Below are 20,265 nucleotides of genomic sequence, written 5' to 3' on the forward strand. Positions count from 1 at the left end.
GCCGTAATTTGAACCCGCGTCCTCAGCACCATAGTCCCAGTGTTAATCACTGCGCCACCTTGCTGCCCTTGGTAAGATTTAAAATGTTAAATGAAACAAGTGAGATGCAATCATAATTTAATTGATAAGGGTTTTGTTTCTACATACTATTTCAGTCCTCAGGTAATAAATATGCCATAGCAGGGGCAGCATGGTGGTGCAGTGGTTAACACTGCTGCCTCACAGCGCCGAGGACCCGGGTTCGATCCCAGTCCCAGGTAACTGTCCGTGTGAAGGTTGCACATTCTCCCCTTGTCTGCATGCATTTCACCCCCACAACCTGTCGGGTAGATTGGCCATGCTAAATTGCCCCTTATTTGGAAAAAAAAATTGGATAATCTTTACTTTAAAAAAACAAAGATAAATAGGCCATAGCTGTGAGAGATATTGTAGGATTCTCTTTATGAATGATGGTGCTCTGTCAAAGTTGAGAATGGAACACAGCACTTCAAGCATCCAGTAAATCCAGTGTGAGTCACTCTAACCAGGATAAATGGAAATCTTAACCTAGATGTTTTGAAATACACTTTTGTCATTATACTTTAAAAGGCTGTTGCAGTTTCTGATGTTCATTCTGGGTTTGTGACAGCTCACACCGCGTACCTGATGTATTTTTCACCCAGATTTACATAACTTGGCGCATTTAACTGGCAAGTTGGCTGATCAGTTATGTAACTTCAGCACGGATCTCAGTTCCTCAGTCAACTGGCTTTGCAGGAGTTTGGTCTCTGAACCTTTGATATTCCACCCAGTCCTTGTGTTTAAATGCTTGAATTGTTGCTGAAACTATAACTAGTTTGATTGGTTTCCAGCTGTAAAACGGGGGGGGGGGGGGGGGGGGGGGGGGGGGCGGGGGGGGGGGGCAGATTTTGGAAGTCCCGGTGAAATGACTTGAAAGGCCATTTTCAGCCCTTCACACTTTTTTCCCGGACTTCCGTCGGACTCTCACTGGAATCCTGGTGAAAGTTCAGATTCTCACAGCCCTGACACTTACAGCTTCAATCACTTGCTGTGGTGAAAATAAACTCAAAGTGTAAGGATCCTCATGTTTAAACTTTGTTCCCTTATTCGCCCTTTCTGTTTTTTTTGCTATTACAATTTTTATCCATGGATAAGTAATGGACCTGTGCCTTTGATGCAGACTTTGACTTTGCCTTCATTCATGCTGGATAGATCATTGATGACCCACTATGATTGACTTGGCTGGTGGCCAATGAATGGCCCAGAAGGCTGTGATTCTGCCCAGCACGAGGCAGTGGTTCCAAATTTTACCTCTGAGGTGCTTTTGAATCAAAAGTCAGGTTGAAGGAGCTCTAACTCTCTCTCAAAGATCTGATAAATTCACGCTTTAAAAAGTCCAGCGTAAGAACTCTTCTCTCTCTCTCTCCGGTTGATTTGATTGATTGATTGATTTATATTTATTGTCACATGTACTGAAGTACAGTGAAAAGTATTTTTCTGCAGCCAAGGGAACGTACACAGTACGTACATAGGAGACAAAGGAATAATCGACAAATTACATTGATAAATGGTACGTCAACAAATAGTGATTGGTTAGTGTGGAACACGGGCCAAACAAGGGCAGCACGGTATGGTGGTTAGCATAAATGCTTCACAGCTCCAGGGTCCCATGTTCGATTCCCGGCTGGGTCACTGTCTGTGCGGAGTCTGCACGTCCTCCCCGTGTGTGCGTGGGCTTCCTCCGGGTGCTCCGGTTTCCTCCCACAGTCCAAAGATGTGCGGGTTAGGTGGATTGGCCATGCTAAATTGCCCTTAGTGTCCTAAAAAATAAGGTTAAGGGGGGGGGGTTACTGGCATAGGGTGGATGCGTTAGGGTGATCGGCACAACATCGAGGGCCGAAGGGCCTGTTTGGTGCTGTACTGTTCTATGATTCTATGATGCTAAGAGCAGCATAGGGCATCGTGAATAGTGTTCTTACGGGGAACAGATCAGTCCGAAGGGGAGTCGTTGAATATTCTAGTAGCTGTGGGGAAGAAGCTGTTCCTCTGTCTGGATGTGCGGATCTTCTGCCTGATGGAAAGGTCTGGAAGATGGCAAAGCCTGGCTGTGGGGTCTCTGACAATCCTGTCTGCCTTCCTGAGACAGAGGGAGGTGTAGACAGATTCAATGGGAGGATGGCAAGCTTGTGTGATGCGTTGGGCTGAGTTCACCACACTCTGCAGTTTCTTGCGATCTTAGACCAAGCAGTTGAGTTGTGATGCAGCCGGATAGGATGCTCTTTATGGCACATCTGTAGAAGTTTGTGAGAGGCGATGCAGACATGCCAAATTTCTTTAGCTTCCATAGGAAGTAGAAACGTTGTTGAGCTTTCTTGACTGTTGCATCAACGTGAATGGACCAGGTGACCCCCAGGAACTTAAAGCTATCTACCATCTCTACTTTGGGGAGGGCGGAGGCAATGGTAGTTTCGCACTATGCTTCCTGAAATTGATTATCAGTTCCTTGGTCTTTCCAACATTTAGAGAGAGGTTGTTTTTGGTACACCATGCAACCAAGTGATTTATCTCTCTTTTGTAGTCTGATTCGTCGTTATTTGAGATACGACCCACCACAGTCATATAATCTGCAAATTTATAGATTGAATTGGAATTGAATCTTGCCACACAGTTCATGTGTGTATAGGGAGCACAGTAGAGGACTGAGCACACATCCTTGCGGTGCCCCGGTGTTGAGGACTATTGTGGAGGAGGTGCTGTTTCCTATCCTGACACATTGTGGTCTGTTAGTGAGGAAGTCAAGGATCCACCTGCACAGGGAGGGGTCAAGCCCAAGGTTGCAGAGTTTGGTTATTAGTCTGCCAGGATAATCCAGTAAGGCGAGATATCATTTTGTTGAAACTGCAAATGACTGACATTGAAACTGGAAGCTGTGTTTGATGTAAGACAAAGAGTCTTTAGAGAGAGTCTTATGTTTTTTCATGTGTGGAACAATTTCCCTAGACTGTACACAAAATAATACTTTTCACTGCACCTCGGTACATGTGACAATAAATCAAAACAAGTTAAGTTGACTCAAAGGCGCACCTTTGAGTTGAAGGTCCAGTTTAATGAAGACGAAAGTGTTTTGCCAGAAGAAATCCTACTGCCTGTAAGTACTGAATGGCTGTTTCTGCAAGAAGACCATCACCAATACTTCACAGCTCCAGGGTCCCAACTTCGATTCCCGTCTTGGGTCACTGTCTGTGCGGAGTCCACACGTTCTCCCTGTGCCTGTGTGGGTTTCCTCCGGTGCTCCGATTTCCTCCCATAAGTCCTGAAAGACACGCTGTTAGGTGAATTGGACATTCTGAATTCTCCCTGTGTGTACCTGAACAGGCGTCAGAATGTGGCGCCCAGGGGACTTTCACAGTAACTTCATTGCAGTGTAAGCCTCCTTGTGACAATAATGATTATTTATTATTTAACTGTACGTCGGTGACTTTGATCAATCATCGTGCTGGTAGGACAGCCTGCGGCAAAGAATTCAACATCACAAGCAAGGGCTCGTATCCTTTCTACCTTAATCCTTGTTATTTTGTTACCCATTTGCACCATCTGTTTTTGTCTTCTGTATGTGTGGGTAAAGGGTGGTACAGAAAAAGGGGGTAGTAGGTTAACTTGCCATTATTCCATTGTAATTACTGCATATTTCAACCTTATTTCTGTTATAAATAAACAGCAATTGTGTTTCAACTGACAAACCTGATTACTGTAATTATTGGGCAGCTAAGGGCAAGAGATCATAATAATACATAATACTCGCTTCTTGTCACAAGTAGGCTTCAATTAAGTTACTGTGTAAAGCCCCTAGTCGCCACATTCCGGCGCCTGTTCGGGGGGGCTGGTACCATGCTGTTGGCCTACCTTGGTCTGCTTTCAAAGCCAGTGATTTAGCCCTGTGCTAAACCAGCCCCTGATCACGGGTATTTTTACACAAATTATGGGACTCTGGGCCCTGTGGGACTGGAATTGACTCCCCATCAGCCCAGGGTGTCGTAATATTAATTTGAATTGCAATTGTCTGCAGTTGATTTTCCTGATCGCTGTGACAATATGTGTATTGTAATAATAATGAAGGGTTAACAATTTACTGTAATGACATCCAAACATTAGATGGCGATCAATCGCATACATATGGCTCACGTGATACAAATCAGGATTCACGGAGAAGATTGTCAGGCGGCAGCACAAGTGGTTAGCACTGTGGCTTCACAGCGCCAGGGTCCCAGGTTCGATTCCCCGCTGGGTCACTGTCTGTACGTTCTCCCCGTGTCTACGTGGGTTTCCTCCAGGTGCTCCAGTTTCCTCCCACAGTCCAAAGACATGCAGTTTAGGTGGATTGGCCATGATAAATTGCTCTTAGTGACCAAAACGTTTAGGAGGGATTATTGGGTTATGGGATAGGGTGGAAGTGAGGGCTTAAGTGGGTCGGCGCAGACTCGATGGGCCGAATGGCCTCCTTCTGCACTGTGTTCTATGTTCTATGAGATACAGAATGAGATACATGTTATCAGGAGCTCTGTAGTTAGAATCATAGTTTAATCAATCTGTCATCTTTTATATCTTAGCAAACAGGTCGAATCTATTTAGTTGTAGTGTAAATAAATTAGCTTTGTTCAATACATGGCTTAATGTTTTTGTGAGACACTGGACTTCAAAGCCATCCTCATTCAGCAATCAAAGAACATCACAATCTCTGCCCCACTCTTTCCCATGTCCATTATTCAGGTGAATAGTTTGGAAAAACAGGGCATATTACCTCAGGTCTTCACTCCTATGAAGTTACTCCAGGATTTCTGGGCTTTCTGGAAATGGTTGGAACAGATCCCAAGCCACCCCTACGACCAGGCTGGATGCCTACACCCAACCCCATCCCCTCGCTGCCTGACCACCCCCAAGCTGGCTGGAAACTCTGAACTGACCCTCCCAAGCTACCCAACATCCCCGCACTGCCCCGATTCCTCCAATCTGATCAGGCCCCCTCTCCTCAAGCCAACCCCTCTGACCCGACCTGCTCCAACCCCTACAGCCTGCACAGCGCTGACCTCCAACTTACCCTTGATCTTCAAACCACCCCCATCCTGACCTCTGACCCAAACCACTCCTGATCCACCCCACTCCTGACCAACTCCCCACCCCACCCTGGCCCCTGACTTTCAACCTCCCATCGCGACTTAAGACCCAACCCGACCTCCAACTCTCCACTTTCAACCTCTGATCCACACCCCTGATCTCTGACACCCCTCCCACTTACCCACCCAAATCCCATCCTGACCTTGAACATCTTCATTCTCCCTAATCTGCCAATTTTGCTCTTTAAACATACCTGCTTTATGGAAGCTAGTGCTGAAGAACGTGGCCTCCCTGAATCTGACACTGCTGGACAATGCTGAGGCCTGCCACGTCTCTTCCAATGCCGCCTCCAAGCAGTTCGAGCCATCAAAGTTTTCAGTGCAGCTTTCAAGAGCAAGTAAGTGTGCATTAAGATCTTGTAATTCCAATGTGCCATCCCTTTCCAATGGTAGTTGGGAGTTCTGGCGCAATGATACGGTCAAAGACTATTCTGGTTCGATAGCCAGATTTCTCTCTTTGCTAGTTGATTGCACAGAGACCGCTTGGCTCGCACAAAGACAAGTCTGCTGGACTTCTCACTGGTAACAGACATGGGAGGTAGTGGGAGGGGAATAAGAGGTCTGTTTTAAGGAGATATGATAGAAAAGGCTGCAGCATATAGGAACTCCTGATACCATTGTGATCCAGGGAAAACATGTCTGTAGTAAGGGTTTGGGGCTATGGGAACTTAGGCTCATTGCCATCGAGCTGAAGGTTGAACTTATAGACACTGCGACACATCAGGGAGGAAAACCATTCTGAATTACTATAGCACCCTTGTTGCATACATCTTTAATTTCCTATGTAATGCAATCATATAACCATGTATAGCAATTCGCAATTCAGTTGGCTGGACAAGGCCAACAGCATGGCTTCAATTCCTGTACTGACTGAGATTATTAATGGCTTTCTCAGCCTTGCCTCTCGCCTGAGGTGTGGTGATCCTCAGGTTAAATCACCACCAGTCAGCGACCTTAATCTCTGGGACTTTTACTTGTTTACTTAGAAGCTGACTACAGGTCTGTGCGCAATGCTGAAGACTATCATGTGAAAGAGGAACAATAGCAGCTGCGCCTTCAACTATCTGAACTCACTCTCTTCAATTCATTCCCTAAATGCATTTACTTCACCACCTCCCTTCTCCGTCTTGGAAAAATACCTATTTGATCAAGCTGGACTTAAAGCAAAATATTCTAGATGCTGAAAATCTAAAATTAAAACAGAAAAGCCTGGAGACATTCATCAGGTCAGGCAGTACCTGTCAAGACAGTACAATCAGTTGACATTTCAGGTAGAAACCTTCCTTGAGAATTGAAAGATATTCCAGATGAATAGTATTTAAAATGGAATGGAATAAATGAAAGGGGAAGGAGAGAAAAATACCAATGCACAAGTCGGTCAATAACCAAAGTCCCTAGATTTAAAATAGTTGGCAAAAGAACTTGAGTGGAAATGAGGAAAATATTTTTCACAGGGGGTTCTTCAGGTCTGGAATAATTTACCTGAAAGGATGGTGGAATCAAATTACGCAAGAGCTTTAAAATGCAATTGGGCATGCATTATGCATTTATCTTTTTGCTATATATTTTCTGTGTCTGATTTATTTCAGAGCATTGCAGAGTTAGCACCAGTTCTATATCCACAACAGGTTTGTTTATAGCGCTTTCAAATAACTCAGTAGTCACAGAATTTTTACAAACATGCTCACAGCCCAGATTCAGAAACCTTCCTTATGGTGTCAGTTACTTACCCCTCAGGCTCCACCCACAAACGTAAGCAATTAAGCACAGTGAACATAAATCAGTGAACAGACTAACATAATCAAAAACAGATCAATTAAGCCATTGAACACCACAACCTGTACCTGAGGAGGACTGATTTGCAGGGTGCAGGATTAAATTAGGCAACTCTTTCAAACAGGTGATGGACTGAATGGCTTCTTTCTGTGCTGCACAATTCTGTGATTATGCATACAGTAACCATACATAGAGGGAAATAAATGGAATGAGCTGTAAATATGCAAAAGTGAAGTACAGGTGAGGAGTGGTATGGATAGGAGACAAAATGTGGTACAATGAGAAAAGTCAAAGAAAAGCAGACTGACATGAGATGCTCTGAGAGTGTAATAAGAACTAAAAGGGTTCATAAGTGTACTGGGAACCATAAAAACAGGCATAGTGGGGAATGACCACCATCTCAGAATACTGCCCTCTCTGGGAGGACAGTAAAATAGGATGGCACAAAAGTGTAGACTCGTCTGCACAATGGTTTCTGGTGGAGGGAATTCCCATCTTTGGAAACCCCAGAAATTATGCCTTCTGGAAAAAGTTGATGCTAAGGATGAGAACTCCCATCCTGCTGGTCTCCCATCACACAAACCTTGAGCAGCAATAGCAACTCTAAAATAGATTCACAGCCGTCAGTAAGTCAAATAAAAACAGGTCTTCCTTGCCACTGGTTTAATGAATTTGGCACATTTGTTTTGGTGATGCCAGTTGTTGCATGCCGCTTATTTGTTAGGAGCCAGAGGCACCGGCAGGGCACTAGCGCAATACAGGAACAAATTGTGAGAAAGAATGCTGGTGCAACTTGACAAGATGTGGCCTATAAAAAAATATTTACTGTTACATTTATTGGATGGAGAAATACTATTTTGCATCTCAGTTCAATTATTAAAGTGATCCAGAATGTTACATTTTGAAAATGTAACCAAATTTCAGAACCGTCATACTTGCATAAAATTATAGTCCTTGATATTTATGTTGATTTGTCCACATAGAAAGAATAAAGAATCTGCAATTCAAAGCTGCACTAAATTTAGACAAATAGAACACCATGCTTTATGTCCACATAGGCATCCCAGTGTACGAGCATCCATATCGCAGTCACAGTCTTGGCTGTGCAGTCAGCTCTTGAAGCTCTCTTAACTATAATTGAAATAAATGAGGCATGATGTTGACAGTTATTCGCGATTTCCTCTGGAGAACGCTTAGGGAAACAGCCGAAACATCAAGTGCTATGTACATCTGATACTTTTGCAACAGGCTGCTAGTGGGTTGGTGGTGGTGTGTGTGTGGGGTGGGGGGGAAGAGGAGGAAGGTATTGAGCTGAGGAGGCAAAGCACCAGTACAACCAGCATTTGTCAGTACTTCAATTAAATCAAACAAGCAAGGCATCGGCCTCATTCAGCAGCTGTTAACAAAAACTCTGCTGAGTCAAGGCAATGACAAATTCCAGCTAAACTGTTGGATAATTAGAAATGCCCTATAGCTTGCAAGTCAGATGATTTCTTTCCCAGCACTTCAATTTATTTGCTATTTATTATAAAGCCTTTGCCCCTTGGGTGCAATAACTGGAAAGCAGCACCTGCAGTTTCCAGGGTTTGATTTAGTGGTGTAAATAGGACACTGAGAGTGGATTAAGCTGGAATGTGATCAAACTTAATTTGCAATCTGATTAGACAAACTGCTGTCTGTAACGATCAGACTGAAGTGATCCCCAATAGAAATGTTACACTCACTTTAGCTAAAATTGATATACATCAAGTGGCCATATGTCAGCCTTGAAATTTCCTTGTAATCCCTTTCTCAGCCTGTTGTGAACGGAAGAATACAATGTGAAAAGGAAATTAAAGATCAACATTGCAAGATGTTCAAGTTGTAGTTTATTTTTAATTTAAAAAAATGATTATTTTGAATTAATATTGCAGATGCTCCGAACCAATGTAGACAATATTATATCAAATGAAGTCGTAAAAAAATAAGGGGCTGGATTCTCCGCCTCCTGACGCCGAAATCACGTTCGGCGATGGGGCGGAGAATGCATTTTGGTGCACGAAATCGGGACTGGCGCTGGTTTTGCAATTCTTCGCCCCCAGAAAATCAGCGTACTCGTGGAGTACGCCGCGCTGAGTTTCCACCGCCTCAGGCCATTGCCTGAGGCCAGCCCCGCGATGCTCCGTTGCCGACCGGCAGAATTCCCGACGGCGTGGTTCTAACATGATCACATCGTCCGTGATCCTCGCGTGGCGGCTGCGGACTCAGTCCGGGGCCACCACAGTTGGGGGAGGGCCGATTGGCGGGCAGGAGATACTTCATTTAGGGCTGGGGGCATTGTGCGCGTGCGGTCCGGGGCGGGCGAATGTCCGATGCGGGGCACCATTTTGGCGGTCCAGGTCCGGTGGAGGCTGCTGCCATGCGCATGCGCGGCCTCTGACGTGGAAGTGCGGGGGGCCGTATTGACAGCTGGAGCTGTGAGTTCTATGACAGCTGCCTGCTAGCCCCCAGCAGGGCTGTGAATCTGTGGCCTTTTGATGGCAGTTTTCCTGGCGTAAAAGACCACAGTTTTCCCGACGGCGTGGGGACATATTCCCAAAAATAAAGAATCCAGCACAACAAATCTTTCGAGGCAAGGGGCTGGATTCTCCACTGGTGGGATTCTCCGTTGCGCTGGCAGTGCACTCATGCCCGGGGATTTCCCGATGGCTTGGGGATTCCCACAATGGGAACCCCATTGACTGGCTAGCGGAATGGAAAATCCTGCTGCTGGCGCTGCACCAGAAAACTGGTGAGGAGGGACGTAGAATCCCACCCAACATACTTTATTTTCTCTTGCAAAACTAATAAATTGTCAAAAATATAAATCTTGTATTTCAAAAAAGTATTTGCAAGTTTAATATTTACATGTTTGTCCATTTGGTGTTCTTATGTCCACTTTCTTAATGCAGGTGCTGCCTTGTTTATTTTAAATAAGTTACTGCTCTCACTATAATGGCAAAGGATTATTTTTCTGCGAATGTTGCAAACTGTCATTTCTAGGATATTGTGTCCAATTTTGCTTCATAACATATAATAAACTATACTTCAGGGGCTGGATTCTCCGCACCCGGATGCCAAAAATCGAGGCCGGCGCGGGAGTGGAGCATCCATTCCCCCGCAAGGAATCGCGACTGGCGACACTTCTGCGGGCCCCGAAAAGCAGCGTACTCAGGGAGTACTCAGGGAGTACGCTGCGCTACCTAGAACCTACCTGGGGCCATTGCCAGAGGCCTGCTCCGCCATTCTCCGCACTCGGCCGGCTGAGGTCCCTACGACATGGAACTAATGTGCTCCAGCCTGTCGGATACTCACGTGGCGGCTGCGGACTCAGTCCACGGCCGCTCTGGTTGGGGGCGGGCCGATCGGAGGGCATGGGGGGACGTTATAGGCGGCCTGGAAATGTGGGCGTTGAGGGTAAGGCGTGCGGGCCCGATCAGGGGTTTATTTTTCAGGTCCAGCTCAGCGGTCCGAGACCGTCATGGGCACGATGCGGCCGCTGGAGGAAGTGTGGGTCCCGTTTCTGCTGCAAAAGCTGCTAGATCTATGCTGGGTCCCTGCTGGCCCCCTGCAGGGTGAGGAATTAGTGGCCCTTTCACGCCAATTTTTCTGGCGTGAAACTCCACCATTTTGACGCCGGCGTGAGGACAGAGTCCCAATAATGGAGAATCCAGTCCACAGCTCTAAGCTGAGAGAAAACACAAATTCTAATGATATGAATTAGGTAATAAATCAGAAAATGATCTTATCCAACGTAAAGATATATAAATGACATTAGTATTCACAAAATCAGAAAATGCAGTGCTAGTTGACCAGGATCTGAAAAGCAAAAGAAATGTTTCAGATATGATCCTTAATCAGAATGTTACATTTGTGTCAATAGGTTTTCTTTTATATCTCCCTTACAATTTTTTAAAAAACTAAACGGGCTAGAATAAAGTTTTTCTGAGTTTGCTGCTATGACCATTACATAGACATAGAACGATACAGCGCAGTACAGGCCCTTCGGCCCTCGATGTTGCACCGACATGGAAAAAATCTAAAGGCCATCTAACCTACACTATGCCCTTATCATCCATATGCTTATCCAATAAACTTTTAAATGCCCTCAATGTTGGCGTGTTCACTACTGTTGCAGGTAGGGCATTCCACGGCCTCACCACTCTTTGCGTAAAAAACCCACCTCTGACCTCTGTCCTATATCTATTACCCCTCAATTTAAGGCTATGTCCCCTCGTGCTAGCCACCTCCATCCGCGGGAGAAGGCTCTCGCTGTCCACCCTATCTAACCCTCTGATCATTTTGTATGCCTCTATTAAGTCACCTCTTAACCTTCTTCTCTCTAACGAAAACAACCTCAAGTCCATCAGCCTTTCCTCATAAGATTTTCCCTCCATACCAGGCAACATCCTGGTAAATCTCCTCTGCACCCGTTCCAAAGCTTCCACGTCCTTCCTATAATGAGGCGACCAGAACTGTACGCAATACTCCAAATGCGGCCGTACTAGAGTTTTGTACAACTGCTACATGACCTCATGGCTCCGGAACTCAATCCCTCTACCAATAAAGGCCAACACACCATAGGCCTTCTTCACAACCCTATCAACATGGGTGGCAACTTTCAGGGATCTACGTACATGGACACCGAGATCCCTCTGCTCATCCACACTACCAAGAATTTTACCATTAGCCAAATATTCCGCATTTCTGTTATTCTTTCCAAAGTGAATCACCTCACACTTCTCCACATTAAACTCCATTTGCCACCTCTCAGCCCAGCTCTGCAGCTTATCTATGTCCCTCTGTAACCTGCAACATCCTTCCGCACTGTCTACAACTCCACCGACTTTAGTGTCGTCTGCAAATTTACTCACCCATCCTTCTGCGCCCTCCTCTAGGTCATTTATAAAAATGACAAACAGCAATGGCCCCAGAACAGATCCTTGTGGTACGCCACTCGTAACTGAACTCCATTCTGAACATTTCCCATCAACTACCACTCTCTGTCTTCTTTCAACTAGCCAATTTCTGATCCACATCTCTAAATCACCCTCAATCCCCAGCCTCCATATTTTGTGCAATAGCCGACCGTGGGGAACCTTATCAAACGCTTTACTGAAATCCATATACACCACATCAACTCCTCTGCCCTCGTCTACCTGTTCAGTCACCTTCTCAAAGAACTCGATATCTAACCTCTTCATGCTAGTAAGGAAAATGTGAATTTAACTATGTGGACTTAATGTTTCGAGTACCTTTTAAAGGCAACTACTGTCTTTCATTAGTAAATGATAGGTATACCTGAAAGTCTTGTAACGTATCTATGGGTCTTAGGGGATAAAGGGCATAATTTCTAAACTGATAAAATGCTGTCGAAAGGAACCCGATGTTGCTAGAGCTGATAGCATGCGGTATTCAATGTCCAACTTAGCCCTGATCTTGCTTTTATCAGGTTGCACACCTGCTCCATATCTAAGAAAGAGAACAAGGAGCAAATAAATATATATAGTTGAAAGATTTTTTTGGATAATGCAAGTTGAAAAGCTTCGTAATAAGGGATGCATTCTAATCAAACTGCATTGACCAAGTTGGTCCTGTGATCCAAGCTCCAAGATCAAGCAAGGAATGAGCCAAAACACTGAGCAGAATTTTCACTTTTTGAGATAGATTGTTGCAGTGGGTGGGAAAAATGTTGAAGCTGTCGCCCCAATGACAACTTTCTCTGCCGTATCGCTTGTAGCTTAGAAAGAAAAACCCAAAGAGCGGAGCCAACAGTGTCGCTTTGTTTATGCAGATCTTAGCTCCGTTTTTAAAGGCTGCCACAGAGCACAAAAGTAGAACCCCCCCCCCCCCCCCCCCCCACTGCCCCGTCCCCCAGGCACTACTACTGGGAGCGCCATGGCAGACCAGTTCAAATTCTCGTTGACGTGCCCTGTTATGAGCCAGGGTTTAGAGAACTGTAGCCATCTAAGATGGCCACCTGCAAAGGATCATGGAATTATGGCCAACCCAGGACTCAGACAGATACACAGCCTATGTGTATCTAAAACACAGGTGACCAGACTTGATCGAAACCCACGCTCATTTGCATTTTAATGGCCCATTTTCCCAGGACAATAGAACTCCAATCAAGCAACCGGTACAGCCACAGACTGATCGGCGCCACTCCCCTTACTCAGAAAGCACAACTGCCAAGGTCAATGACCGCTAAGGACCCACCCAGCTACCAAGACACCCGCCCCTTTATTGGCCAAAATCGAAGGCAGTGATCAGAGCCCTGTTGAACTATTGGGTTCAAGGTTAAGGACCATCCCAAAGAGCGCAAAGTCCCAGAGGGATAAGAGAGGACACAGCCATATATTCAGTCTCTTTTGGATCCGGCCTGTGCCAGCACAATTGCAGCAGGAACAGCCAGCTAAGTTCAAGACCAACGATCGCTACCTGACAGATGAGCCCAGCAGAGACAGAGCCACTTTCTTTGAACCAGCCAAGTGAAATCCAGATAAAGGCCTTATCCATTTGCACAGTGCCAGTCACCCTGAAGTTAAGTATAGGTTATTGTAGCTGATAGATGTAGTTTAACTCATAGTAGATATTGCGTTTTCATGTTGAGATAACTCTTTTGTGTAAATAAACCATCTTTTGAACTAACTAACTGGTTGTGTGGTCATTTGATCGATATAAGGGAAGGCTTGTGGTTCACTAAGATAAATAGAAATACCCACAGTATTGGTGATGCGATTTGCACCGAAACAGAGCAACAGAACCCCAAAGTGTATCATGGAGTTCACGTAACCCACAACTTTTAATAGATTGTGGTTATGGGGAGCACAAGGGCCTACTTTACAGGTGACTCAACAGAGATCTAAAGTACTTTTAAAACAGAACCAAGCACATTTGTGAATCCAGTTAACACTTTATAAATGCACAGTAAACATCTTAACAACTATCAACACCAATAAATCCCCACAGATACAATATTCTACAAGTAACCCTTCATAACTTTCCTAACAACATCCATAAGACCAAAATATCCTTTTTACAGAAAGACAGCAGGTTTAAATTCTCTACAGAAACAGGTAGTACTTTGAAATTGTAGAGATATCCATACACACCTGCTTGCTTTCACTGCAGCTCTTCACTCTGAAAACAAAACTAAAACACACAGACACACACCAGCTTTTGTTCAAAGCGAAAGTAAAAGCAGAGTCACAGCTCAGCTCCACCCACACACTGACATGACAGCAGCCATTTGATAAACACCCATTTCTTAAAGGTTCATCCACTACATCTATTTGATAAACACCCATTTCTTAAAGGTACACCCACTACGGCTATTTGATAAACATCTATTTCTTAAAGGTACATCCACTACGGCTATTTGATAAGCATCCATTTATTAAAGGTACATCCACTACGGCTATTTGATAAACATTCATTTCTTAAAGGTACATCCAATACAGCTATTTGATAAGCATCCATTTCTTAAAGGCACATCCACTACAGCTATTTGATAAACATCCATTTCTTAAATGTACATCCACTACGGCTATTTGATAAACATTCATTTCTTAAAGGTACTCTCACATTGCAGCCCTCGCGCCAACTTGAATGGATAATCCAATAGGGGGGTTGTCAGGCGTAAAGGCCTGGTTATTAGATCTAACTTCATTCTATTTGGTTTCCCGATGTTGAATGTCAAGAATCTCATTACGTCCCTGGTGGGGGGGGGGGGGGGTGCTGGGGACAATTGGGATGGGGCCTCCTGCCAATGCATAATGTTATTTTGGCATCTTGTGAGATTTTGTGTTCCCATTACCATTCATGCCTGATATGAACAGGAGCCCAAAATCCCAGACACTTTTTCAGATTGTTGGAGTAACTGAAGTAATGGTGGTATCAAGACCATAATTTTCTAAGGCTTACCCCATGTTCCTTATAAATTTACATCATTCCTTTGTACTGTCTCCAAAGACTGAAAGGAAAATCAGGCCAGTGGAAAATGTTCAACTCATGGTTCCTGCTCTGCTTTGCTCACAAGGTGTGTGGAGCTACAAAGTTACTTTTATAACTTTCCTATTCTGATTTTGGATCTGACCTCACATCAGTAGACCCCCCCCCCCCCCCCCACCCCCGCAACATCCCAAGATTGTTAAAATTGCAATAAATAGAGAGAATGGGTCAAGACAGTTCAGAAGTCACGCCATTCTCTATTTGCCATGCATTTTATTTACTGTTTACAAGTACTTCTTGATGTGTTGGGTATGCTGGGTCTGCGAGGACTGCGTTTACTGTAGCAGTGAGAGAGACAGGCTTCCAACACTTGAAAAAATGCAACTCTATTTTATTGAACTCTTAACGATCACATAATTTAACTGTGGGTTGACACTATGCTGAGTTGACTGGAGACCTGAGGCTAACCTGACCAGACTGTCTTACTACCACATGGTGGATGTTCTAGTTGTTGCTCACGGGCTCTGGCTGTCTCAGGGGCTGGATCCCAAGAGAGCGGGAAAACTAGCGCCTTTTGGCTTTATAGTGGTCGTGTCCTGTCTGGTGATTGGCTGCTGTGTGTTCATTGGTCATCCTGTGTGTCAATCAGTGCCTGTCTGAACACCATCGTATACTTGTGTGTATATTATGACACCTCTGACCAATTTAAATGGAAGCATCTAGATTCTTATATAGTCTTATGAGTACCTGTTTCTTCTGACTGATTATCAATGGGGTGGAGGAAGTTCTTGGAAGGAGGTGAAGACGTATGGAGGATTGGGGAGGGAGGAAGGGTGGCAGTGGCATGAGAAAATGTCAGGGGTGAGGAAGGAAGGGTGTGGATTTGGAACCATTTCCCCAGATTATTGGGTTGGGATGTGGAGCAGCCTTTTGAAGGGTGCATTTAAACATAGGACTCAAATCCTGCAGTCAGGAAATAGACTCAAGGTGCTGTCACCAAGCCGGAGCCCCCGGTGCGTCCTCAGATAATAGACCTCATCAATTACTGAATGGACAAAGTACACGCAGATAAATTTGAAGTATTGTTCCCCTTGGAGCTAACTTCCCCCCTTAATGACACCAGAGACAACACCAGTAAAAAACATAAAGTGCAAAATCGATGCTGCAATTCGGAAAATTTTTAGGAAACAGAAAATGCTGCCGATATTCAGCAAGTCTGGAAGCAGCTGTGCCAAAAGAAGCAGAATGGCTGCAGATCAATGACCTTTCCTTTTTTTTTTTTTTTATAAATTTAGATTACCCAATTATTTTTTCCAATTAAGGGGCAATTTAGCATGTCCAATCCACCTACTCTGCACATTTTTGGGTTGTGGGGGTGAAACCCACGCAGACACTGGGAGAATGTGCAAACTCCACACAGACAGTGACCCAGAGCCGGGATCGAACCTGGGACCTCAGCGCCGTGAGGCGGTTGTGCTAACCACTAGGCCACCGTGCTGCCCTGATCAATGACCTTTCCTTAGTACAGTACTGGAAAATGTTTAAGAGGTGTAACTGTTAACAGCACATAAGTGCCGGGTTAAGTTAAGGTTTTACAAAAGTGCTTAATGGAAACCTGTCAGCACTACTTATCCCAAACGACCCATAGACAATGTTAAAAGACTGAACGGTATACCCATAATTTACTAATGAAAGGCAATAGTTTCCTCCAAGAGGTACTTGAAACATTAACTCCACATAGTTAAATTCACCTCTCAGTATTACTGACCAAAAAATGTTCCAAGAGTGGACTTAGATACCTGAGCAGATCTTCAGAACTGCCTGATCGTGGCCATGTAGTTAACCAATACTTAGCACTTACTCAGCGATCAGACAAATGCAGCAACTGGAACTCAGAAAAATACATAAAGCAATAATATAGCTAATGCAATGAAAGATGATCCCCACTCCCTCATACACAGTGAGTGCAGTTTATCCATCTTAATACAGGACTCAGAAACTGTTATTTATTTTTAAAAACATTTCGAGTACCCAATTATTTTTTTCCAATTAAGGGGCAGTTTAGCGTGGCCAATCCACCTACCCTGCACGTCTTTGGGTTGTGGGGGTGAAACCCACGCAAACACAGGGAGAATGTGCAAACTCCACATGGACAGTGACCTGGGGCCGGGATCGAACCCAGGTCCTCAGCGCTGTGAGGCAGCAGTGCTAACCACTGTGCCACCATCCTGCCCCTCAGAACCTGTTTTAACCCCCTTGGGGGCCAAGGATTGTGCTCCATTCATTTCCCCCCTACACAGCTGAGTACGATCTCCTCCTGTAATTAGGGGCCAGGTATCCCCTTAACAAGGGAAGGCTGCACAATATAACCTGGATGCAGCTCAGGGAGGGGGAGAGGAGTTATAGTTGTTTGTAGTTTTGTGCACACTGTAATTAACCTGTCATTAATTCCTACCCAACCGAGATTTCCTTTCACCTTTCCCGTTTGGGTTCTGCACTGGCGACGAGGGTAAAGTGGAGCTGCTGCAGCCGCCGGGTGTTCTCCGCTGATCCACTTAGCTCAGGCCCATGGGGGCCTCCAGTCTAGAGGGGAGACGCTGCACATTGGCAAACTCGACCATTTGACGGAGGTACCGATGACTGGACCCAATACTTAGACTGGGTGCGATATTTCCTTTGTTTGAACGTGATCATTGGCGATGACAGGCAGACCATTATCCTGCAGACGGGGGACACACATCTGCCTCGCGCATCCGAACAGACCAGACACCAAGCCTTTCACCACATTGGTGGCCCTGGTCAAGGCACACCTTATCCCACAGCCTCCGATAATGATCCTTCAGTTCCGGTTCCACATGGCCTCGCAGGTCCAAGGGGAATCAAACAAGGGCTTCTTGGCGCGCTTAAAGACTCTCACCATCCTATATGTGAATTCGGGACTGCACTATCCGAATCTTTACGGGACCGGTTTATCTGTGAGCTCCGAGATGCTGATACCTTATGGAGGCCAACCAACCCCTCCAGAGAGTGGAGGACATTGCAATGTCCCAGGAGAGTGCTGAGCGCGGGGTCCAAGAGCTGCAGGGTCGGGCAGTTCCGGACCGTGGCTGCCGGAACTACCGGTAACTGACTATTCCTGGATCCAGACAGTGTCAGCTGCTGTGAAACGAGAGCAATGGCAAAACCCAAAACCATCTATGTGCCTAAGTGTGACCGGGAGGATTCCCCCGAAACAGAACGACAAACAAGAGGGCGGCCGCAAGCTGGGCGCTGCGAACAGGGCCAGACGCTAGACAAGCCCAGGAGGGCCCAATTCCCCACCAGAACCCCAGGCATTACCTCCACCCTGGAGGCCGGGCATTCTATATGCAGGAGGCAGCGTACCAGCAATTATGCCGCTGGCCCCAGGGTCGTGCCCGTCTGAATTACATTAAACAGACACCCCATTGAGCTGGAGCTCAATAACGGAGCAGCGGTCGGAGTGATCAGCAGCTGGATGTTCAACATTATGCCTGCCTATCCCATCTGGCAGTAACCCATCTATCTTCCTGTGCCATGGGTGTAACCACATCTCTAGCTATTATCTATAACAATTTCAGCTAATTGGGTGCTCTTCAGTGCTTCCAGCTGCGACTCCAACCGATCCATGCGTTCGCTGAGCTTCTGCAACTGAATGCACTTCCCACAGATGTAGTCGTCAGGGACACTTGAAGTGTCCACGATGCCCCACATCATGCAGGAGTAGCACACAACTCTGCCAATAGACATCTCTCTCCCTCTGTTGGCTGCTAAATTAATAACCAAATACTAGTTAGGCCATTAATAAAAATTTACTGCTGCTGCTTTCATGAATATGCCCCCACAGATTAATGTGTTAATACAGATTGGTGTAAAATATTAAATCTAGCTTGCTACACTCTAGTAAGTGTGAGAAGAAAATAAAAACAAAACAAAACTCTTATCTTACAAAATGTAGCTCAGAATCTAGTATGCTGTGACTTCCCACTCAGCTCTGCTTCCGATGTGAAGGACTTACCTCCTTTATCTGCTATTCACCAATCTACTCTCTCACTTGCAGTCACCAAGGCCACTCGCTGGAAATTTGAGAGGGACAAATCAAGGGATTAAAGAGCGTGTGTCCTGTACCATGGAGTGTGTGTCCTGCCCCATGGAGTCTGTGTCCTGCTCCATGGACTGTGTGTCCTGCTCCATGGACTGTGTGTCCTGCTCCATGGACTGTGTGTCCTGCTCCATGGAGTGTGTGTCCTGCTCCATGGAGTCTGTGTCCTGCTCCATGGACTGTGTGTCCTGCTCCATGGAGTGTGTGTCCTGCTCCATGGAGTCTGTGTCCTGCTCCATGGAGTCTGTGTCCTGCTCCATGGAGTGTGTGTCCTGCTCCATGGACTGTGTGTCCTGCTCCATGGAGTGTGTGTCCTGCTCCATGGAGTCTGTGTCCTGCTCCATGGAGTCTGTGTCCTGCTCCATGGAGTGTGTGTCCTGCTCCATGGACTGTGTGTCCTTCTCCATGGAGTCTGTGTCCTGCTCCATGGAGTGTGTGTCCTGCTCCATGGAGCCTGTGTCCTGTACCATGGAGTGTGTGTCCTGCACCATGGAGTGTGTGTCCTGCTCCATGGAGTGTGTGTCCTTCTCCATGGAGTCTGTGTCCTGCTCCATGGACTGTGTGTCCTTCTCCATGAAGTGTCTGTCCTGCTCCATGGAGTGTGTGACATTCCCCATGGACTGTGTGTCCTTCTCCATGAAGTGTCTGTCCTGCTCCATGGAGTGTGTGACATTCCCCATGGAGTGTGTGTCCTGCACCATGGAGTGTGTGTCCTGCTCCATGACGTGTCTGTCCTGCTCCATGGAGTGAGTGTCCTGTACCATGGAGTGTGTGTCCTGCTCCATGGAGTGTGTGTCCTGCTCCATGGAGTGTGTGTCCTGCTCCATGGAGTGTGTGTCCTGCTCCATGGAGTGTGTGTCCTGCTCCATGGAGTGTGTGTCCTGCTCCATGGAGTCTGTGTCCTGCTCCATGGAGTGTGTGTCCTGCTCCATGGAGTGTGTCTCCTGCTCCATGGAGTGTGTGTCCTGCTCCATGGAGTGTGTGTCCTGGGTGCATCCACAGTGCTGTTAGGGAATTCCAAGATGTTTACCCGTGACAGTGAAGGAACGCTGATATGGTTCCCTGTAAGGATGTTGATGGCTCAGAGGGAAAGACCAGGTGGTGATGTTCCCAGGTGTCTGCTTCACACTCATCCCCTCTTAGTGAGTGACTTCACTATGGCATAGCTCCTATTACAGCTGCTCAGTTGCTATCATTAGTGTTAACACTTTACTCCTGATCAAGCCT

Source organism: Scyliorhinus canicula, chromosome 14 (genome assembly GCF_902713615.1).
Source record: "Scyliorhinus canicula chromosome 14, sScyCan1.1, whole genome shotgun sequence".
Classification (NCBI taxonomy): domain Eukaryota; kingdom Metazoa; phylum Chordata; class Chondrichthyes; order Carcharhiniformes; family Scyliorhinidae; genus Scyliorhinus; species Scyliorhinus canicula.